The sequence below is a fragment of the Mus caroli genome, chromosome 12, assembly GCF_900094665.2.
Source record: "Mus caroli chromosome 12, CAROLI_EIJ_v1.1, whole genome shotgun sequence".
NCBI classification, from domain to species: Eukaryota; Metazoa; Chordata; class Mammalia; order Rodentia; family Muridae; genus Mus; species Mus caroli.
Window position 1 is genome coordinate 102,186,603 of NC_034581.1, and position 24,926 is coordinate 102,211,528.

The window sequence follows — 24,926 nt, forward strand, 5'->3', positions numbered from 1 at the left end:
TGTGTGTGTGTGTGTGGTATGTATGGTTGTGCATGTGTGTGATGTGTATGGTATTATGTGAGTGTGTGTATATGTGGTGTATGTGTATTGAGTGTGTGAGTGTGTGTGTGCCTGCTCACACACACAAGTACACACACGAGCACTCATACATATAGAGGTCACCAGACAAGCCCAGTGTACACACATTCTCAGGCACCTTCCACTTTTAGTTTGAGAGAGGGTCTCTCATTGGCCTACAATCTCACCTGGTAGACTAGACTGGCCGACCACTGAGCTTCATCTCAATATTGCTGGGCTTGAAGACACATCACTACCCTAGATGTGTACGTGGGTTCTGGGAATGCCACTCAGGCCCTCACACTTGCAAGGCAAACCCTTTTGCCACCTGAGCTATTACACGGATCTGCAGTCATTTTAGTTGAACACCTACTGTGTTTGATACTATGAGCTAAATGTGTGTCCATTTATTCAATCAAGGCCACCATGCATGGAGGGAACCAGAGACAGGATGCAAGCCTGGCCCAGTCTGAGGCTGGGGTGTTCTACAGTTCATCTTCTCCTATCTTGGTTTTCTTCTGTCTCTGCAAGACCCTTCAGAAGCTGGTCTTCATGGTGGCCACAGAGAAGAAGAGCCCCTGTGTGCAGGGCCTGGCTTGGTGCCCAGCCCTCACCCTGCCTCCACAGCAGGGGAGGGACCCAGGAGGCTTCTCCAGGACTCTCCCTGACAGCTGTCCAGGAAGGCAAGTTATTTGTACAAAGCAAGCTGACAAGTTCTCCCTGAGGCACTGGTTCCAGATTAAAGTGTGGCGGGTCTGATCTCCACAACCCAACCCAGGAGGGAGGCCCTGTGCTGTGGGCTGAGCAAGGAGGTAAAGATTTGCCCTCTCCACCCCTCCCTCTAATCCCACTCAGTTCTCCTCTGAGATCTGTCCAGACCCTCTGCTGGATCTGCCTGCATGTGTGGGAAAGTGGATGATTCGAAAGAGGTGCCAGGCCTCCAGCCCCAACCCAGGGCAGTGACAGGCAGATAATCATACCAGGAACTGATTAATTAACAAAATTCCCCTGTGTCACCTGTCTTCCATCACTGCCTCCAACCCTGAAGCAAGCCATCTCACACAGCCATTTATGAGATGAGGAAACTGCAGAATGATCAGGTCACGGCCTGAGGTGAAAAATTGGCCTGGGTTGGGCTTCTCACCCTGTGTAGAGCAAAAACTCCTGCAGTCTAGAGAGGCTTCCTGGTCTAAGGATTCCTGCACCTAGTCTCAGGGGCAAGGGTAAGTGGGAAAAGCTGGCTGGGACTATTCAAAGGGAATGGAGAAACTGGAAGCAGAGATTGGATAATTAGCTGGAAATGACAGCGGTGAAGTTTCACCTTGCAGCCTACCCTTTGGAGACCTGGGTCAGGAGGGAAACCAGTTAGCCCAAAGTAGCTCTGTGTCTACACTGTGGGCCTTCAGAGAGAGTGACACAGGGACCACAGATTTGGGCTCTTGCCCTCTGGACAGTGATAGCAGATCCCCTCCCCCAGTCAACCAGCTGTGAATACCAAAATGTCTCTAACTACTGTAAACTGTCCCTGGGTGTGTGTTTTCATACCCCAGGTGTCAGTCCTCTCAAGGGCGTTAAGATCAGAAGTCCCAGAGGGAAGTCCCAGAGAGCTCGGAATGGCACTGGTTCCTGGTCACCTGGACTGAAGCTCTAGGAGCCTAGAATCAACAGGACCTGAAGGGGTGTGGCCAGCGGGACACTGAACAAACCTCCTGGCCCCAAAGAATGTACTCCCACCCTATATTGGGCAGTCTGGATATCATGACAATGGGACTTCCCTGAGTCAGTCTACTCGGGTCTCCAGGCTCCACCATCCCTGGATCCTACAGCATAGAAGCCCTGTGCCCTGTGCCCTGAGCCCATCCTGGGCTCTGCCACCTGACTGGACAACTGTACACAGCTTACCCTCTCCATGGCTTCTACCATGAACCCAAGATCTTGTGGCAGTATCTGCTTTGTCTGCTTTGTCTATTTTATCTGCATGTGTATCACCTGACAGGTCTACAGGTGTAACATCTCCCATATGACTGTGTTTAAAACCATGTGATCCCCCCTTGTGCCTGCCAGATACCCACTTGAACCCTAACCCCAATGGTAGGGACTATATGTCCTACCATTAAAATTCTCCCAGATGTTTCTGAAGTAATGGGTCCTTGGCTTTAGAATTGAGAAGTCACCATATGGTATATGAACTTCTCTCGTGCTAGGAATATTTTAAAAATTCTTCAGGACATCCCATATGGTATCTGAGTGGTACAGGCTAACAGTCTTGTCCTTAGAGCTGAGGCACCATCTAAGTGGCAAGAACTAGCATAGAATGAACGTGTGATGTGCAGTCCAAGAGGACCTCTTTGATCAAGGTCACAGAGAGGTTCAGACATGTGCTTAGGGATAACAGAGGAGAAGGGGTGGTCTGAAGGGCCAGCAAATAACATTGCATATGCTGTTTCCCAGAATGTGATGTGCCTTTTTACAACTTAACAAATGCATCACAAAGCCAATGGCAGGTCTTCGGACCATCGCTCACCTAGACTGTCCCACAAGAATTTCCTCATCCACCGGTGCGAGCTCAGTTGTCTTTTATCTGGAGAGACTTTCCCAAGACCCCACATGTGGGGCTACCTGTTCTTTCCTCTGTGCCATGCCCTGGTAGAGTCCCAAGTCCCACCTTACCCAGATACTAAATGCTTCTTGGAATTAATGCTTCTACAATCAGGCCATGGCCCATTTGAGGGCAGGACAGAGTAGGATGTTCTTCATTATGATGATGTTCTCAGCACCATGCAGAAGACTAAGAAAAGAATATGTGTTGAGTAGATTGGGTGGGTGGATGGATGGATGAATGGATGGACAGACAGATGGATGGATGGATGGATGGATGGATGGATGGTTAGATAAATACCTTGGTGAGTATGGTGGTTTGAATGAGAATAGCTCCCATGGGATTATAGATTTAGATGCGTGGTCACCAGGTCAAATAATGCGTGGCATTATTTGAAAGGATTAAAACGTGTGGCCTTGTTAAAGAAAGTATGTCACTGAGGTGGAGGCAGGGGGTTGCGGTTTCAAAAAGCCTGTTCCAAGTCCAGAGTCTCTCTTCTTCCTGCTGTCTATGAATTCTCTTGCGCTGTGTCTGCCTGTGTGACACCATGCTCCCCACAATGATAATAGTAGACTAAATCTCTGAAACTATAAGTCAGCCCCAATTAAAGACTTTCTCTTTTAAGACTTGCATGGTCGGGCTAGAGAGATAGCTGAGCCGTTAAAGGCTAGGCTCACAACCAAAAATATAAGAGTTGCATGGTCATGGTGTCTCTTCACAGTGATAAAACATAGACTAAAACAGTGAGTGGATGGATGGATGGATGGATGGATGGATGGATGGATGGATGGATGGATTGATGGATGGATGGACAGGCAAATAGATGGATTGGTGGGTAGATGGATGAATGGATAGATGGATGATGAACATGTGGATAAGTGAACAGATGGGCTTCTATGGGCAGATATATGCTTAGATAAATAAACAAATGAATCATGGTGGTCCAAAGGGCTTTACTAGAGGTTAGAAGAAAGGACAATAGGAAGCAATCAAGGGAACTGGGCTCCAGATAGGGTGGCATATTGAGGAAGGGGACGTGGGCCTTGAAAGCTGTTAGTTTTTTTTTTTTTCTTTTTCATGTGAAGAGGAGGTGAAGAGGGTCGGAGGAGCCATTCTCTCACAGTTCTCACATGCAGAAAATTAGATCAAAAGTCATTAGAGAGGTGTTTGTGGTTGGTGGTTACCATGGCAATGTACACCTCATTTGGTATAAGATTACAGAGTAAATATTTTCATAGAATCAACAGGAAATTATGAAGATGAGAGCTGTGTGTCTGGGGAAGCCAATACTCCGCACTCTGACACATGTGCCTTCAGCGAGCAGATATTCTGCCTACAGACGCCCCAGATACTGCGCTCTAGGAAGCAGAGCACCAGGGGTTCCCAATCTTTACACCGTAGTGGCCCTTCCCATCTTTGGATCAGATCTCATCCCATTTTAGGGCCACAGTGTGTGCATTTGAGCACAAACACACACACACACACACACACACCACCACCACCACCACCACCACACAGTGTGACCCTGAAAAAGTTGAAGTCACATCACATCTGAGCTTGTTTCTGAAACTGTATCACACAACGCCACGCCAACCCTGCTACTCAGAGTGGAAGGGACCACAGTGTGACTTTGACACAGCAGGGATGTAAACCATTCCATTTTACCCTCCCTACAGCCTCCATAGGCCGTCCACCATCTGAGTTCCACCTCAAACCTCAGTGTGGAAAGAGATGATTTACAAAGGGAACGTCCTTGAAGTAGAACTCCCTGTCAAGTGGATCTGTCTTCCCATTTTCCCAAGTCCAACGATCTACAGTTGGGGCTGGCAAGATGGCTCAGTGGCTAGAGGCACTTTCAACCAAGCCCAACAACCTGAGTTCAAACCTACATAGTGGGAAGAGAGAACTGACTCCTCCAGGATGCCCTCCGGCCTCCACATGTCAATAACAAACACATGGCCAAAAAATAAATGTATATCCAGTACGTCTCCCTTTGGCACGATGGTCAAACGTGTGTTACATAAATTAGAGAGCAGAAAGGCTACTAGGAAGGTCCCAGAGAGTAAGTAGCTAGTTGCTGTCAGTCTGGGGACAGAGAAAGTTCACATAAAAGAAAGAGGAGAGAATTGGTCCAGAATGAGCTATGACTGGTCTAGCCTCCCAGAGTGCTGTGTGACTTTAGGCAAGGTTCTTCCTTCTCTGGGCATCATTATTCTAAGAGGGGGCTCTCCATTCTCACCACACAGCCTCCCTGTTCACCATCACAGTGCCCCCTGTGAATCAGGAGTCACTGCAGCCATAGTTAATAAGGGAAGCTTCCTTTGGAGCTAAGATACAGAGCCAGACCTGCCTCCTAGGGCCTCCTAGGGCTCCAACTGGGAAGAGAGCTGGGCTAAGCAAGCAACTTAGAGAAAGAGGCTTAGATGGCTTCCTGGGAAAGCTGAAGTCTGGAGGACCGGAAGGGAAGGCAGGATCTGATGAGTCACAGGCAAGTCAATCTAGGACACCCAGGGCCTTGAGTCTCCCAAATGGTCACATCTCTAACAAGATCCCCAGCATGTGTCTGCAGTGTCATAAAAGGAAGGAGATGTGAAGGGAGGAAGGAGGAAGGAGCAGAAAGAGATGGAAATATTACCATACAAACGTCCACCAAAGCCCCACAGGGACCAACGTAACAGTGCCACCACCTCCTAACTGCCCACCGCACACAGCAGCTCCCTGCCCTGAGACAGCTTCCTGTGGTCTCGGTGAAACATGGGCACCAGCCCCGAAGCTCCCACGTCACCTCCTAGAGGATCCCGTTGCCACCAGAAAGTACTCGGGCCTTCTTCCCACTGTGGAGATACCACCTGCTCCTGAGAACTCCCGGCCTTCGCCTCCAAGGCTTCCTTCTAGGAAACACCCTGTGACTTCCAGTGTCCAGTCTCCTTTTCCACACAGGAGGTGAAGGAGAAATGGATGGCATCCTAGTTATGCAGGAGAGTGGGCACTGTGCTTCACGGTCCCTGGTGTCTGCCCAGGGTTTTAAGAACCACAGCTGCCTTCTTCCATGTTTGTTCTTCAGTCACGGGCTCCTCCAGGCTGGGGCCCCTGACCCTCTTCCAGCACCCCTATATCTCAGGCTAGGTAAGGGTCTCCTGAAGGCTGTGGACTGTGGCCCAGAGGGTTAGGACACCATCCTCTGTCCCAGATGCCATGCAGGAATGCAACAATCAGTTTCCTCTTGCTGGTCCTTCAGTGGCTTGGATTTGTTGTTCCTCATCAGAGAAGAGGGTAGGAGCGAGAGAAAGGGCTCTGCTTACACACAGCTGGCTCCCATCAGGGTTCCCACTAATGCTGAGCAGGAATCTAAAACCAGACCATGTGGGCCTAACTCAGTAGCTGGCTACAGGAAGGCATTCCCTGTGTCCTTCATAATCTAAAAGGTGTAATGAGAGTCTGCCAGAGGGAACCATTCCTCTGATCTCGCACAGTCACAAAGTGGAGGACGAGGTCCCCTCAAGCCCCCTGCCTGCGTCACCCTGATTTACACACCCATAGGGGAGTCCCCCTTACCAAACATACACACACACAAATAGCAACAACAAACTCCATGAGCATCCTGTGCTCCAGGCAGTTTTCCCCCTCCAGTCACAGGGGGTCTGTGCAAATCACCCCTACATCCCTGTCAGTGGAAAGAGACCCAAATGGAACCATGGACAGCCTAGAGGCAGAAAATGAGACGTAAGATCATATCGGCCCTTCTGACAGCTAAAGTAAAATTTTATGTGAGCAATATACTCTCGCTCTGATTAGCATGCAGTATAATTTTATTCTGGTTTTGCTGGGTCTGCTGAACCCCTGCTCTTTCAAGTGTTCAGATACTCTGCTTGCCAAGATAAATGATTATAATTGACAGGGCATTGTCAACCTATAGTCAAGCTGATTTCATTAGGCATGCCAAGGGCCAGCTCTGGGGGCAGGTAACGGAGAGGAGAGGGGGTTTGATCTCACCCTCTCCCTGTGGTACCGTCCACACTGGCACCAAAGGCTGCAGGGCAAGAGAACAAAGGGAGTGCACCGTCTCTGAATTCAAATCTTTCTCTTTGAAACGAGGCGTCCGAGATGGCCAATAGTGCCGTGGAAATGGATTTCTCCCTGCATTTGATGTTAAGCCTCCAGTGTCGAGCGCCAGGGCTGCTGGCTGCCGAGCCCCCTTCCTGCCTTTTTTTTCCACTCTCTCTTCTGTGCTTCCCCCTTCTTGGGAAGGAAGGCCTGCAGGAAGAGTTGTCTCTGTGTAACTCGTTTCTCGGAGTTAGGGTGATGATGTGGTAGCCCCCTTCTGATTCGACACAAGAAGGGAAAATGAGAGCCCACTCTTGTGTTTGTCTTAGGGTGAGTCCTGGAGAAGCCAGGCAGCTGTGGCCTCAACCCTCGAACCTTCTTTTAGTTGACATAATAAGCCTGTCCCATCCTATCATCCTGAGCGCAGAATTCCATGCTGTTTATTTGAAAGGAGCAGAGAGGGAGAGAGTTGAGGTCTGGAGCCCTGTCCAAGTCACACGGCTACACATCCTCGATAAGAATCAGGATATTTAGGGTCCACGGGAGCACTGTTCACCAAAGCTGAGCTGTGCAGTCAACCCCAGGGCCCTGTTCACCAAAGCTGAGCTGTGCAGTCAACCCCAGGGCCCTGTTCACCAAAGCTGAGCTGTGCAGTTGACCCCAGAGCATTGTTTGCCGAAACTGAGCTGTGCAGTCCATCCCAAAGCAGGCTTTACCAAAGCTGAACTGTGCAATTGACCCCAGAGCACTGTTCACAGGAGTCGAGCTGTGCAGTCAATCCCAGAACAGCATTCACCAAAGCTGAGCTGTGCAGTCGACTCCAGCGCATTGTTCGCTGAAACTGAGCTGTGCAGTCAATCACAAGTGGCAAGGACAGAGGGGTGGGTGAAGAAAATGTATTATAGATACACAGGGACATTATTTCAGCCTTGGGAATGCAGCTATTTCATCTTCAGGAAAATAGATATGACCAGAGATAATCATATTATGTGAATTAACTCGGTCTCAGAAAGACAAATAATCAATGTTTTCTCTCACATGTGGTTCTAGATTTTATATAGACATGTAAAATCCTGTATGTATGTATGTATGTATGTATGGCCTGAAAGTAGAAGCAATATTGTCAAGTAGACAAAGGGAGTCATGGAGAGATGGGGGTACAGGAGGAAATACTTCAGTACACACACATCTATAAAAATGCCCCTATGGAACACAACATCGTGTACAATGAACGTACACACTGAAAATTTAAAGGAAAAAAATGAAAAGGAAACAGGACTGCTGGTAGAGACACCCGAGCCTGAGAGCCAGGACCTGTGTCCTGGAGGAGAAGACCTTCAGGTCCGCATCCAGCCCCTAGCCTTCTCATGTCCGAGGGAGGCTAGCTGCCAAGGATTGCCTTAGTGCACAGGAGACACACGGTCCCAGCATCTTGATTTTTTGTTGTTGTTTTGGAGACAGGGTTTCTCTGTATAGCCCTGGCTGTCCTGGAACTCACTTTGTAGACCAGGCTGGCCTGGAACTCAGAAATCCGCCTGCCTCTGCCTCCCGTGTGCTGGGATTAAAGGCGTGTGCCACCACGCCCGGCCAGCATCTTGCTTTTGAGCTGTGTGATTGCCCAGGATCATCAGACACTTGGGGAAAGTTTGAACTTAACAGAGCAACTAAAATATACAGAGTGAGAAAGGTGGGTTTGGGGGAGAATAAACCTAAGCATCTTGTACTCTGGGGATTGAGGGGTGTAGGAGAGGATAAAGCTGCATTTTACAATGGGGGGGGAGGCAATTGAGTGACTTAGAAAGTTGAATAAAAAGAAAGAAAATCCAATAAAAGATTTGGCAAGTTGTATTAGCAAATTGTCCCAGAAAAAAGGACCTCAAGGACCATGTGTAGAAGTGAGATGTGAGAGAGGCGGGTAAGGTCCCACAACCATCTAATACAAGTTCCAGAAATAGGGTCTGCGACACCAGCCACAGTTTAAAGTGCTTCCTACTTGAGCATGAGGGACCAGAATTCAGATCTCCAGATCCCATGTAGGTGACAGCAGAGCTTTGTGGCCCATCTACAGTTCCATTTCAAAGAAGGCTGAGAGAAGTTACTTCAGACAAACTGGCTAGATAGACTAGCCAATTTGATTAAGAGATCTTGCCTCAATGAATAAAACAGAGAACCATCAAAAACATTCCTGAAGTCAACCCTGGACCTCCGTATTCATGTAGAAAAATTCATGTGTACCAACACACACAAGAACAGGCATATATACAGGCATGCACACCACACATACACATGACAAAAAAGAAAGAAAAAGAAAAGAAAAAGGTGTTCAAGAAAGAAAAAAAAACAGACAACATAAAATAAAGAAAGAATACTATTTCCCAGTCAGTCCATTTCTGTTTAGTTTTCTTTGACTTGGTTTGATTTGGTTTGGTTTCATTTATAACTGAGGGCCTGGGGAGATGTCTCTACAGCTAAGAGCATTTGCTTTTCTTCCAAAGAACTGAAGTTCAGTTCCCAGCACCCATGTCAAGTGGCTGACAACCACCTATAGCTCCAACTCCAAGGGATCCCACACTCTCTTCTGGCCTCTGAGGGTACCTACATGCACGTGTGTAGAGTTGCACGCAGACACACATACATATACACATACATAAAAATAAATATTTTCAAATATCTGTAACTAAGTATATGATTATGAAATTTTACAGCACAAGATTTTTTTAAAAATTAAAAAAAAAATTCAGTCACTCATCAGTCATTGCCAAATAAAAGAAAACCAACCTCATACCTGTTATTCGCACAAAGGGGTCTCAGAGAACCATGCTGAAATCCCTCCAAGGGTCTAAAAGCGTCAACCTAGAATTCTATACCTTGCTAAGCTATCACTGAAGGGCAGGAGCAGAGTAAAGCCCGAGGAAAGAAGATACTTGTTACCAGAGGAATCAACATTTACAGGGGAGTGTATGACGGACGAGGCAACATAGGAGTAAGAGAAACACAATAACCTCTTCAGAAAGCATCCCAGAATGCCAACCTAGCAGAACCCAGAGTCATTGGTCGAGATGAGGACAGAACAGAGGGTTAGAATGGAGGGTGTGTGAAATTCAAATTCTCGATATTTGAACTTAATCCTGAAAGCCTGAAGCCTGTTATAGTAGCAATTGCAGTGCCTACTTGGCTGTGACATGTGACACTTACTTACAAAGTCACAACAAAACCAGGCTGATTTGTTTCTTGAATGTTTAACTTCTAGACAAAGCCATGTCATACTCAAGCTTACAAAGTTAAAAAGTGCCTACTACTGCCCTTAACAATGGGCACTCATATGCACGGGTGCTTGAAACGTGATGTAGAATCTTGAGGGCCGAAAAGAGATATTAGGATAGGAGCTGATATGGTGACCTTAGAACTGGGGGGTCAAACGCTGTTATAAGGAGATGAAGGGGTACAAACTATATGTAAAGGTGATTTTGATTTGCAAACAGAGTTAATAAATAAGAGAGAGAGAGTTTGTGTGTGTGTGTGTGTGTATCTGTGTATGTGTGTGTGTGTGCCCATGTATGTGTGTGCCCATGTGTGTGTAACAAATTGTGGACAGGGAAGAAAGAGATAAAGGTGTCTGTGTAAAGGGAAAAACTCAGTTTCTTACAGGAGGTTAGTATATAATGTCCAAACTTGAGCAACAATGACATCATTAACATGCCATATAGACACATGGAGTTAATTACCTAACTAAATAAAACTGAGCAAAACAACTCATGGAATTAAAAGCAGCTTACTCAGGAGAATGGGACCAGAGTGTGAGGGTGTTGTGACAAGAGCCTGTTGCTTTTCATTATTAAAGTGTCTAGGGTCTGACTAGGAGGCTCAGCTAGTGAGGCACCTGCCTCCAGACTAATGACCTGAGTTCCTTCTTTGGAACCCACATAGTAGAAAGAAGGAAGAAGTTGTCCCCTGATCTCCATATGTGCCGAAGAGCACACATGCATGTGAACACACACACAACAATAAGTAAACGCTGAATCTTCCACGTGACACTTTAAACACGTGTCATTCTTTGAGAAACAAACATGTTTAGGCACCATTTGAGCTACGTTTAACTTCATACTGTGGTCACAGGTAATTAAGTTTGGAACACACCAGGGGCAGGAGAGAAGCTCTGGCTAGTCTTCCAGTGAACTGGGTTTGTCTCCCAGCACCTAGATAGCAGCTCACAACCATCTGCCACTCCAGTTTCAGGGAATTCAACATTCTCTTCTGGTTTCCACAGGCCCTGCAAGTATGTGGTGCACATGCATGCACATACCTTCACACACACAAAAATTTTTTGTAAATTTTTTAAAAATTAAAAAAAAAAAAAAAGAATGGGACATGCCAATCACACTTAAGTCTCCTGGGGTGACAAGCCTGTTCCCACTGGTAATGTGGCAGTTGCTTCTCATCTAGAAGCTATTTTAAACTAGAATATAGATTGTCCTATTCCATCCTGTTCACAGATCAAACCCAGGAGGCAAATTATTCAGAGGAATATGAGTCACCGGCCCCTGGAGAGTACCTTCTGAGCCATGACTCCCCACCCACTGGCAACCCTTAAGGATCCATCCTTTCTTACAGCCATTGCTTATCACAGGCCTGCTAAGACCAAGATCACTTGCAGCATCACACAGGCATGCTGGACTCCACATCCATCCTGGAGGTAACTTAGGGACTCTCCTGACCTGCTGGGGTCCATTGCAAAGGCTGCATGTCAGCACATCCTCACCCACACCAAGCCTTCAGTTCACCAGCCCCAGAGCTCCAAGACCCAGGTCTTTCATTTTCTTTAGATGAGTTGCCTAAGCAATCCCCCTTAGCAGGGCCTCACTCTTTCCAAATGTGAAAAAGCAGGCTTTGAATATTCGGGGTGACAAGTTCCAACCCTGAATGCCTGGGGGGGGGGACTGATCAACCCCAGCAGCAGGTGGGAGGGAGGGGCCCCCCGACTCTGGAGGCAGAAGAGGTAAGTGAGCGAGTGACATTGGCGAGTGACATTGGAACCAGGGTGCTACTGGCAGCCCTCACCACACCTGAGCAGGCCTGGAGGTAATCCTGTGCGGTAAAAAGATTCCAGGGCCTTGGGGTCTGAGACCCAGGGTGTAGTTCCCCCTCTCCCCAAGCTGTGCTGGGTGATTCCAAACAAGTCCCAGCAGCTCCCTGGCCCTCAGTGTCCTCGCCTGGAAGATTAAAGGGTTCAACTACACAATGCCCACAGTCCCTTCCAGCTCTGACTTGCTCTCATTCCGTGATTGCGTGACCACCAAATTAAATTAAAATCAGAGCTTTTGCACCACCCTGGGCGCTGGCGAAGACACAGCACACACCCAAGAGTACATGAAAAAGCCTCCGACAGTGGGTCGCTCGGCTTTTTCTTGTTGTTATTGGGGTGGTTTTTTTTCTCCTTTCCTGAGCTTATCAGCCCTCGATCAAGGGTTCCCTCTCCAGTGCAGGTGCTTATCTGCCCGCTGAGGCCAAGGGCGCATCTTAGAAACTTACAGCTTGTGAAGCAATGAGGGAGGGCGTTCCTGCTGCTGCTAAGCCACCACCTCTGGCTACAGCAAGGCGTTGTCTATAAACAGTCTTGCTCCACACAAGTCTGCCTGGGAAGCAGAAACAGTAGACCCACTCCTGCCTGACCTGCAAGGTCCTGTCCCTGGCCACCCGCAGGTGGAATCAGTTCCTGGGGAGATGCTGGGACCTGGTACCATCCTGTCAGGCTGGATTACATGTAGATCCCAGATAAGACTTTCGTGGGTAAAATTCTTGAGGCCCTGGCCCTGGGCACTGGAGGGTCCCAGGTGTTAGGGTTAGCGTCCTGCTGGCTGAGTAGAACTGGGGTCCCTGGAAAAAGCCAGACGTTGATGTCAGTGGGACACAGCCCACAGCTCTCTTGATTTCTAACGCCGAGGTGACTCATTCTCTCAAGGAAATACTCCTGAGAACGGACATTCCCTGGGCATGGAGGAATCAGATGATATCATGAACGCAAAGCATATTGGGCTTTCCCATCCAAGAGGTCCTTGGCTTGTGCTAGCAAAGAAAGGGTAGAAGATGCAAATGATTATCATAACTTGTGCTTATCTGATGAACGTGCACTGATACCATCTCACCAACGCACTGCTTTGGGGAAATCAAGCATGTTACTCCTTAACCAGGTGACAATATGCCCAAGAAAGCCAACTTAAAGAAAGCTTGGTTTGGGCTCACAGTTTGAAAAGTCTCAGTCCGTAGTTACTGGCTCCACTGTCCCTTAGCCTGGAATAAGGGAGTGATATAAGAAAGCCATGACATCTTGGTGACCAGGAAGCAGAGAGCATAAGAACACCTAGATGTAGGAAAAGACCTTCAAAAGCAAGAGCTTGGGTGCCTGCTTCTTCTAACGTTGTCCCACTTCATCTTAGCTTGCTCAGCGATGACTTCATCAAGGGATTACCTCGTGGGTGAGTTAGTGCCCTCAGGAGCCGATTGCCTTTCAATAACAGGTGAGCAAGATGGAAGCTGTGTCCATGATCGCAAAGCCTAAACCACTAACTCTCTCTTGAACATCTTCCAAGAGCAACAACCACTGCTCGCAGATAGACCAAATGACTCGGGGGACTCCCGTTTTGAGGCATGCCCTCCATGTCAGCTCCTAATGAACCTACGGAGTTGTGATCACAACTTTCCCCTTTTCTCATGAGAGAAAACTAAGAAGACCCTTTCCTTACAATTTCCTTCCATGACATGTCCCGCCTAGGCACATTCTCCCATATCCAGATAGAGCATCTTCTTCCTTCCATCCACCTACTCCACTTCCTTCCTGTTCCTATTCGTGGAGTACTATCAACCTGACAGCCAGAGTGCAGTGTTTTGTTGCAGGTCAAAACAAGTCTAGACCTTTTCAGCCTAACTCAGGGCTGCTCACCACCACACTCCGTGGCCACACAGCTAGTCAGCTGCCTTCTTAAAACCCAAAGTTCCTGAGGTGCCCGAGCTGGTGGAGTCTCAACATGCATGTCCCTGGCCACCAAAACAGGAGAGACCGGGAGGTGAAAGACCACTCACCAACTATTAAACACCTCAGCCTGGCATTGACCTAGGCCAGCTGTTCTCATAACCCATTGGCCAGAGAGAATCACGTGACCACTCTCAACCACAAGACAGGAGGCTGGGTCTCTGCAACAGGAAACATGTCTGCTGTGCAGCTTTCTGGGCAGGTCCCCAAAGGCAAAGCCTCCATCCTCAGAGTTATCGAAGGAGTGGTCCTTCTTCTCCAGGAACTAAGGGGAGCTGCTGCTTCTGGATTTCCTCAGGTGTACAGGATTTGTGAAGCTTTTTTTTTTTTTACCTCAACTTCCCTCTTGTTTTGTCTATAAAACAGGTGTATAAGGATTACTCAATCACAGAGATACAGCAAAAAAAAAAATGTTATTTGATGCATGTACTTGATGCTCAGCCAGTAAGTCTACTCTCCCAACTCCCACTTTATCCTGTCTATCTTCCTGGGCCACAAATCTCTTTCTCGTTCCTTTGTTCACCTCTATCATACAATGGTTGGTAAATGTTTGAGATAGGCAGTAACCATCTCATTTCCCATCCTCTGTCTCCTCCACACCTGTGGAACAATTTCACATTCCATGGCTCTACATTCTTTGCTTTATGGTCATGGGCTTTTTGGCTCATCCTTTTGCTTGGAATGGCCTTACCTCTACTTTGCTAGAGATGTTCATATTCGTACTTCAAAGCTTTGTGTATGTCACATGAAAGCCCACACAGGCTTCCATGACGATTTCAGCTCCCTTCATTCTCCATCACCTGTTTCCACATTCTTTAGGCTGCCCCCAAATGTTACCATCAATTGGGACCCAATTCTATCGACAACTGACCAAGCCTTGGCTTTGATCTGGGGGTTGTTCTCAAACTCATTTCTTGAGCTTAGAAAAGTTTCCTGTCTGTATTCAACTACCCTTAGTGGTGAAAGGGGAGACGTACACCTTGTCAAGATGCCAGAGAAACACCCCTACTTCTTTATGATGACCTCTTCTCAGGACTTCTTCTAGATTTTTAGACAGAACTTTGTCCCAGGGTTGGTGGTATATAAACAACCTCCTCATTTAAAGAGGATCCCTCCTTACCCACTCTTTGTGGGGACTCCTCCAGGCACATCCTTCACGTCTTGATAGACTATAGATAGATAGGCAAGTCGCACACATAGAGAAATGTGGGGTGCATGGAAGTAATTCCATGCCCAGTATATCACACGATGGGAACAGAGCATTGACTCTTGTAGCAGGTGTGGGGGTTGTGCAGAATTCTGGTGGAAACTCACATTTAACCCACACAATACTTTACAAGATGTGACTCTTCAGCTATTCAATGGGTGAGGAGCCTGAGATGCAGAATGGGGACCTGCTGTGACTCAAGGTCCTTCTGTGATTGGAAGCCAATGGTAGAGCCACTCTGCTTTCCAGATCCCTGTTTCTGAAGTTAGTGGAAGCGACATGGCCAAGCGGTGACCCAACTGGCATGTGGGGGGGGGGCGGGGTTCAGCAGGACAGCCCCACCACCTGGGAAAGTGAACCCTTGTTTATCTATCCCTCAGACCGCTCACAGCACTGGGGGATGAAAGCAGAGTGCTGAGTTCCATAAGGCACCTAAAACTTAGTGGTTGTGCAAAGTTCCAGCACAGAGCAATATAAATTCAGTGTGTGTACATGCATATGTAATTCCAACCTTCTATAAGTAGATGCAAACAAATCATTATTGTAGGTATGAAGGGAATGAGAATGGTGGTCTGGTCCACACAGCTGGAGGCCATAGGTTTATCTTTAAGTTCAGCATTTTTAAAGTATCTAGTACTTTCAGGGCAGTCAGAACTACTATGTAAATGTCTAATATAGGTGGCTCACAGGAGTTGAGGTGAGAGGCTAATCCTGAGGGGCAGAACTTCTTTGTTACTAAAAACTCCACAAAACACGACAAAAATTCTACATTCGCATCCCTTAGTGGCTGACGACAAATGGTGATACGTCTGCCAACAAGTCCCTTGCTTCCTGTATCCGTCGGTTTCTTCCTGGGTAACCAGAGGGTTTCAGGTCACCGATTACTCAGGTGGGCTTACAGTTCTCAGCCTCATGAGGTCTCACTCAGGAGAGCAGGTCCCGGTCTAACTAGGTAATTTCCCTCTCCTACTGGGCAGGAGTAGGTGAGATAGAGAAAGTATGCTTTGCTAAAGGGAAAGAAAGAAGGGAAGTGGAGAAAGGGAGAAGAGGCAAGGAAGGAAGTGATTGGGAGGAAAGAAATGAGGGACGGGGAGACAGGAAAGAAGAGAGGAAGAGATGAAGGGAGGGAGGGAGGAAGGAGGAAGGGAGGAAGGAGGGAGGGAGTGAGGGAGGAAAGGGAGACAGGAGGAAAGGGGGAAGGGAAGAGGAAAGGAGAAGGGAGTAAAAGAGGGAGGGAGGAAGGGAAAAAAGAGGGAAGGGAAGAAAAAAAGACGACAGAAAGAAGAGAAGGAGGGAGGGAGGGAAGAAGGAGGGAGAGAGGAGGGAGGGAGGAGGGGAGCAATTATCTTCTCAGCCTAGATTCTTTACTGAGGAGTAACCATGGGGTTCTGACAACCCAAGGGAAGTTTTCTCCATGCAGCCCTTGGCCTCTCACATGCTCACAAATGAACATACATGGACATATACACACAGCACATGTCACAGTCTTACCCATGACTTAGCAGGCTTCACCTCCATCTCCACCGAGCAGCCCCTGGGAAACTCTATGTTAGTGTCTCAATCAGGAAGGTCCAACCAGTTCAGTCCAGAGAAAGAATCTTCCCAGGACGCAAGTCAGGAGACCACAGTCCTCTCCTCCCGCCTCCTAGAGGGGCCCAGACTTGATCTCACACAGCTTCTCTGTGCAGCTGGACTGAACGTCCCTAGCAAGAAACATCCAGCAACAACACCAGATCCCAAAGCACCCTCCCTAACCAGGGGGCTGTCCCCAATGCAATGGACACGGGCACTTCCTCACTACAGGGCAGCAAGCATGTGCTAAACATGACACTGGCCTGTTTGAAGGTCTCACAACAACCACACTTTGTGAGTACAAAGTGGTCTTCCCAAGTTCAAGTTCGGGCCTTTATTTTTCCTGAACAAAGTCACTTTGTGTCTGCAGCACAGTGAACTTGGAAGCTATTGGAGGACAGGGTCCTCTCAGTCACATGACCCCATTTCTGTTCCAAACAGTGTAATGCTCTTAGGAAGGGTAGTGTCATCTGAGGCTTTGGATATTTGCAGGAGGAAGGAAGAGACCTTGGAGTCTCCGGGCATGCTTGTGCAATCTTGCTTCCTCTGCTAAAAGGTACATGGATGTCCACAGTCTGGTACTCCCCTGCAGCTGCTCCTGACCTGACTTTCCCTGGCATCTGAGACAGACGAACCAATCTGTCCCACGGAGAAACAAAACTGGGTCCTCCACTGCCTTGCACTGAGCTCTGTGAGCAAAGCTGGTCGCAGGATGTGGTTGGCCAGAACAGCAAGACACCTAGAAAAGGGTTTCCCAGAGGCCTTTGCAACAAAGCCGCAGGCCGAGGAGACAATTAGTGGCCTCTGTTTTCTTTTCATCATGCAGTCTCTTACAGCAACCAGAAGAAGAAGAAAGGCCGTTCCCCACCATGAACATTCCTCCTTCTCATAAAAGGTAGAGCTGGGAAAGGTTGTGAGCCAACTCTGACGCTCTCCACTGGGCTGACCTCCTGTGAGGGCGCCTGAGGCTGTCCTGTCACTGTTAGTAGAGCCTACGTCATCTGGTCAAGGAAGAAGCGCCAAGCAGCCACGTAGAGCTGCTCAGACAGTAAACCTTTCTTGTTGAAAAGCACTTGAAGGGGATGCATGACATGCTGAATAGAGACCCTTTAACTCATGGAGACTTGGAAAGGAACAGAAGAGGAGCTAAGGAAAGAGAATACACACATACAACACATATAGACACACCCTCACACACACATGCCACACACATGCATATACATACACTCACTTTCACATTCATACACACATACAACACACACACACACCACACATACACTCACCTTCATATACATACACCACACACACACACACACACTTGTGTCTTTGCCAAAGCCAAGCACTTGAAAGACTGTTTTGCTGTGACCTGCTCTCCCAGCAACCTACTCTGCAGTTCTGGACTCTGGGTGTCTACAGGACATGTTACCAGGATGAGTTGTCCATGTACTGAGGGGCCCACCCACCTACCTACCTGTGAATGGAAAGGAAGATGGCAGCCCTCACAATGGGAGGCCACTTCCAGGGTGGTTTGGGGAGGCCAGTGATTCTTAAATAGCTGGAAAGGCAGGCTTCACACAGTTGGACTTGACTGAGCCTCTCTTCACATTCTCTATCAGCAAGTGACTGCCCCTCCCCTGTTCTCCATGAGAAACGAGGACTCCCTCTGTAGTTGGATGGGGCTAGGTAAGAAGGCTGGAGGAGGCTCTTAGAAATTTACAGAGGTAGGGGTAAGCCAGTCCAAGGAACAGAGTGCCAGACACAAGATCACCATGGCATTGTCTGGGAGGCTGGGGCAATGGACAAGGACCTTATATTTGAAGATGAACCCAGAAGAGAAGTAGAGAGGACAGGAGCCCTGGATGTTACTGTTGCAAAGGCAGGTTTCCTGAGAAACAGAAACTAAGCCTCTGAGTAGTGTTTTTGCAAAAACGCTGCAGAGGAGCTGGAGACGGGGCTGTGGGAGGAAGGATGGATTTGACATAAAGAAAAAATGAGATATACTCCACTACCAGGGGAGCTCATGGGAACCTTGCTGTGGACAGCAACCTTCAGGAATGCCCTAAGTCAAAGCTTGAAGGAACTGGGTCTTCCCACTTCGGTATTAAGTTACAATTGACCAAGTGACCTGTGGCCTCAGGATGGAGCGGGTGATGCAGCCAACCCCACAGGTGCTATCCTTATGGGCTTTAGTGGTGTCTACTACAGTCTAAACCTGTTACACCAGAACCCACTTCCAACTCGAAGTTGACTCCATCTTGGTGCAGGAGCTCTAAGACCTTGGCTACAGGTCTCTTCGACAGGGGAACTTAAAAGAGGGTTGTCCGGGAGCAACTGCTGTTGCCTTTGTGCTATAGCCATGTCGGATGCTACCCATCCGGGCCCTCCTGCAGAGATGAGTATCTGAATTCAGGTGGTTACCAGCACAGTAACCCACCCACTTCCCTACCTGGAAACATTAACTGAAAGCGGTAAGGGAATCAAGATTGTTCACAATGGACTCCTGGGACCACGATCCTACTCCTCCTCCTTTGTGAGCTAACCCTGGCATTACGATCCTGCTTATCTGAGACTGCAGATCTTTCTAGACATTGTATTACTCTTTTAATTATGGCCTGATCCGCAACCCCTCTGCCAGGGCATGAGGTCTGTGTCTTTCTGTGTCACCTCTGACTCTCACACGTCAGCTTTACTTGATGATTTATCACCCTTAGCCTTGCACTGTGTCTCTGCCGTGCATCTGGTGCCCCTGATGTCAGTTCCACAATATCTAATTGCTGTCTTCTCTCTCCTCACCCAAGACATTGGGCCTGCAGTGAAGCCCTTTCTCCTGTCTCCTATAACACTTCAGCACTGGCCAAGGGCTGAACCACTCCATTGTTGTAGCATGCCAGGGCCTGCTCATCTATTGTCTGTTCTTAATGCTAGGGTCTTCCTTGCCACGAACCCAACAAGTGTTACACAACAAGCATAGCCCAGCCTCTACTGCTCCCAAACATCATGTGTCTTCCACTGGTCCTGCCTTACCACGTGTCTTGCCTCAGCACGTGCGTCTGTCTCAACTGACATTGCCCTGCCAATCAGCCTGACTCCAAGGAAGTGACAAGAAGCCGCGGCACAGCACCAAAAGTTGTAGGGGTGCATTTCCCTCCACAGAGTCCCAAATGCAACTCAACTACACAAAGTAAGGCGGACCAATACATGTGTGTCGTTAGCAAAGACTCCTTCATCACCTGTCCTTTCACGAGCTTGCTTTATCGGCACATCCTTTCACCTGTGTCCGCTTCAGGGAAAGCACTCAGCCTTAGCCTTTCACCTGTGTCCGCTTCAGGACAACACTCCTTCACATGTTTGCGCCAGCAAAACACCATCCAACACAACTGACTTTCCAAAGAACCCTTAAGTTTTCACTTCAGAGGTATGGAAGGAATCGTGGAGAGATCAAGAATTGTGTCTCTCTGGTAAGCCTGTGGCACAGAAGGCAGAAGCTACAGTGACAGGGGACTCTGTAGTACAGGGCTGACTTAAAGTGTCCAATAGGATCAACACCCTATTAAGTCCAAAGCCAGGGCAGGAAGATGCTCTTCCTGGGGAGAATTCTAGAAGGTAGAGCCCAGACAGGGTCAGGGGATAGAGACCTAATCTTATGGGTAGAGTGTCACTGAGATTTAAGCCAATGCTGTTTGACTTATCCAATCACAGGGGGACACCTTTCATCAGTCTGTGGACCAGGGTTCCGAGGCTCCATAATAAGCCAATCAGTGAGTAAATTTAAGTTAGATTGAAGCCATGCACTGGAAACAAGCCTCAGCTCTCCTCTTCATGAAACCCCATAAGTAGAATGGAAGAAGTCTGGTGCTGAGACAACTGAGGTCAAAGTGTGCCAACAGAGGGAAGGAAGATAACATTAGAACATAGAACAAGCTGTGTGCTAGCGAGTGGCAGGCATTTGACACACAGCTCAGTGCCAATGAATCCAGTCACGTGCAGCCTAACGATGTTTCCGAAGTCGACATCAAACCATACACATCATGAAGTTCCATAAGGCTACATGGCATTACCATGTGTTGACCCTCCAAATGAGTGAGCACCCTCCGATCACCACACACATAAGTCACTTTGTGGCATCTTTCTTAGAAGGTCTCCCTGACATGAGCACTGCACAGCTATGTAATATTATTAAATGTTGGCGATTGTGATGGGTTGGTTAGAAGTCAGAGTAAAAGAGTCCAGGAAAAGAGATCAGGAAGGAACAAATGGGAAGTGACTCACGTGACCCACCAAGCTCAAAGGCTTCTGTGAGAGAAAGAAAGCTGTCATTCCGGTGAGGGAGCAGCACACAGGACAGGAGGAAACACTTGCCAGCCATGCATCTGACAGACGATTAGTGTCCAGGCAACGGCTCTCAACCTTCCTGATGCTCTCTTCGCAATATCTGGGAAACGGGATCAGTGGAGAGGTCCATCAACAGGGAAATGGGTAATGAAAGCATGGTGCATGCCCAAATGGAATTTTGGTCTGCTGTAAAGGAAAATGAAGCTTGCAGCTAAACTGATGGAACTAGAAAAATTAAATGAATAAAGCCCCCAAAAGTCAAATGCTACATGGTCTTGAGTGTGGATCATAGTTTCCGTTTGCTAGATATGTTTGTCAAAAATGAGAGGTCTGTGGAAATGCTGATGCAAGAATGACATCATGTGAAGGGGAAATGATTTAAGAAGGACATTATATGAGGAGTAAATGATGCAAGAATGACATCATGGTGAGGGGAAATGATGCAAGAATGGCATCATGGTGAGGGGGAAATGATGTAAGAATGACATCATGATGAGGGGAGAGCAAATGGGGATGGAGATCCCCCCCATGAAGATAAGAAGAGGGCATATCAGAAGTGATGAGGTTTAAGTAGAGATATGTGTGAGATGGAGAGAGAAAGTGGGGTACAGGGAGAGGGTTAACCAAAACTGAGGATGTATAAGGAAGTTATATAGAAATCCATTGCTTTATATGTTTATTAAAAATATATCTTAAAATAAGACTTTAGATGGAGGTGCAATACATGACTGGATAATACTGATTCAGAAACTATACATTGTTAAGTGAAAAACTTAGTGTCAAGTGTGGGGCTGCATGTCTGCCTTGCGGCTGGGGTGCTGGAGGGTCAGCAGGCCCCTGAACAGAAGCAGAACACAGTCCATGATAAGAGACCCAGTCCATGTTTTTCCAGGTGAGAAACAGCAGGATGTTTGACAGATGCTGCAGTTCCTGGCCTCCTATGTACCCAGACATCTGTGAGGACGAAGGGGTGTTGGGAACAGGGGTCCATGGTCTGTGCCTTCCCTACATGCTGGGCAGGAAGGAGAAGACGGATCCCAGGACTGGGGTGGAGTTCCATTTGGTTCCGAGTGAGTGCCAAGAGTACGGAGAGGCTGGAAGAGAGAAGTCCTTCTCCAGGAGATTTAGACGTGCTTCTTTAGGGTGAAGTCCCCCCTCCCCGCCCTACCCTACCCCGTCTGGGTGATCCTTGATGAAGGAGATGGTCCTTGTTTATCCAAACTGCTTTATTTGATGGCAATGGGAATGCATACGAACTACTCAAGGTGAACCAGGGTTTAAACACTTTTTGCAGGAAGGAATGCCCAGGAAGGGAATCTCATTGGCCAAACATTCGGGATCTATCTAGATGCCTCATTAGCATGGAGAACTCTAGGTTTTTATGCCACATGACCAATTGTTCTGGTCCTTTCAGTGGGATGTCATGGTTACATGTTCCAGATCAGGTAGTTTGGCAGGGAGCTGGCCTTATGCCTACCATTCGCAATTCTAAGGTTTTCTGGGTTTTAGGCTTGCTCTTCTGGACAATGGTGGTATGTCTGGTGGTATGGTCTACTTGCCCCACAAGGCACCTTCCTTAAGAATTGTTGACTAGGAAAGTTCCAGAGACCTCACAAGCCACACAAGTTATGGCCATTTCCCATGCTGTCCACCAAAATGAGATGGTAAGACTTCTGCCAAAACTGAGCTAGAAGCTCCCTACTGCTGTCTAGCCTTCATAGCATTGAAAGTTACTACATAAAGAGCTGGGGAGAAAAGTCAGAAACTGTCTTCCGTGGCTGTAGACCTTGCGTACTGTAATAACAAGTTGCTAGATAAGAGGTAACTATTAATACGATAATGCCATGATTGATATAAGGATAACCAATTCTTCTCCACATGATTTCAGGGCCCTGACCTGTAGCAAAGATTTCCTGACCAGTACTGTGGAGCTAAATCAGGTCTGTAGCTAAAGACGGATAGGAAATAATAGAAAACCTACTGTATTTTTCTTGATGTGGTGTTGACTGTGTCATTAAGCTGCTTCTTAAATATTTATGCTTATAGTCATGGAGTAGTGCTGTCTTCTGCCTTAATCAAAGAACTGTCCTTTGCAGACAGCAGTGGTCAGTACAGAGACTCAGGGGTAGCTAAGTTGCTGACAATGACCACTGAGTGGTCAGCATTGACCATGAAATCCATATCTCCCCTCTCACAGAAGAGAGACAAGAAGGAACGAAAGAGCTGAATGATAACCATGGCACTTGCAAACTCACACTAACTCTGGATGCTTGCACAGGGCCTGCACGAGATCAAGCCACACAGAGCCATAGATGAAAGAGGGGCTCAAAGTGGTTTAAGTGAGAATGCCTCCAGAGGCTCATATTTGAATACGTGGTCGAACCAGTTGGTGGAATGGTTTCAGGAGGATTAGGAGGTGTGGCCTCATTGGAGGAGGCGTCTCCAGTGGGCTTCAGTGTTACAGAAGACTGGTACCATTCCTACTGTCTCTCTGCCTAAGGGTCATTCCACAGTCATGGACTTCAACCCCTGAAACCATACTAAGCCAAATTGAAAGTGTTTTGTTTTGTTTTGTTGTTTTTATTTTGTTTTTGTTTTTCATAAGTTGCCCTGGTCATGGTGTTCTATCACAGGAATAGAAAGGCAACAAGAGTCTCGCCCTGCCCACTGGAGCTAAAGACTATGGCAACCGAGGAATGCTTAAGAAGAGGAAGTCACTTTCTTCAGTGATAGTCACTGATGAGTTGCCCACGTTGAGGGTTTTGACTGCCCTGGAGTCACACCTATGCTCACGGGAGAACCCCTGGGTAGACCCAATGGATCACAGAGCAAAAGGAACCAAAGAGACTTCAAAGTGGGATGGCAAATTAGTGTTGTAGTATTACTATTTTAATAAATCCCGGCACAGGAGTCACTACCTGTCTCAATGGTTTATGTTCCGAAATGAAACACACACACACACACACACACACACACACACACACACAGCCTTTATATTTTAATATGCCTTAAGCAACACAATAGCTGGTGACTGCCTAGCATCCATGCTGCTAGAATCTACCTCCCGCCAATAATTCCAACTTACCACTTACCAATTTCTATGTTCTGTCTTGGCCACTCCAGACCCATTTGTGTGGCCCTCTGGGCCTCACTTTCTTGGCCTGGGGCCCAGGGCGCTCTCCTTGCTTCTCTACCTCACGGTGGCCTCTGTGTCTCTCCACTCTCCACACTCTCCTAAAGCATGGTGTATCTTCTTCTTTCTCTCTTCCCCAAACCCAAGAAATCCTAAAAGCCCACCTGTGTCTGTCCTCCCCAGCTATTGGCTGGTGATGACTTTATTTACCAATCAGGACAAACTGGGGACAGTTTCCCAAAAGCTACATACAGACCCTCTTGGACAAATAATGTTTGGGGGAACGTAACGTAGTTAACATTCCTAATATAAACAGCTACATAGTGTGAAGAGGTTGGGGGAGGGAATAACGGTGATGTAATGTGGATGTGTATGAAACTATCAAAATAAATTATTGCCTTAAAGGTAGAAGAGCCCTGAGCTTTCCTATACCATAGAGCATCCATTGTATCCCCTGGTCCCTTTTGTGCTTCCATTAACGTTGCACAGTGATGTCGTGAGGTGGATAGACTTGTCCTTGTCCTCCAGATGGAAAACCAACGCCCCAAGACTGAAGCTTCCTGTTGAGATAGCAGGCCAGGATTCTAGCCCAAGCCTGTGTGATTATAAAGCTCCCAGCCCTGAAGAAAAAGAGACACAGAGGAGGAGGCAGAATCAGGCAGGGTTTAAACATGGAGATCTCCTGGGGCTGTGTAAATGGGTTCCCTCCTTACAGGGCTGACCCAAGCATGAGCAGCTGAGTTCAGATCCCTCAGCACCTTCATAAAAAACTGGACATGTTGGAGAGCCCCTGGGATCCTGCACTGGGGAGGCGGAGACTGGATGGTCCCTGAAGTCCATTGGTCGGCCAGACTAACTGAATGGCCAAGCACCCTGGTCAGTGAGCGACCCTGTCTCAAAGAGTAAGGTGGAGAGTGACTGAGGTCAACTTCTGGTCTCCAGAAAACTACAAGCA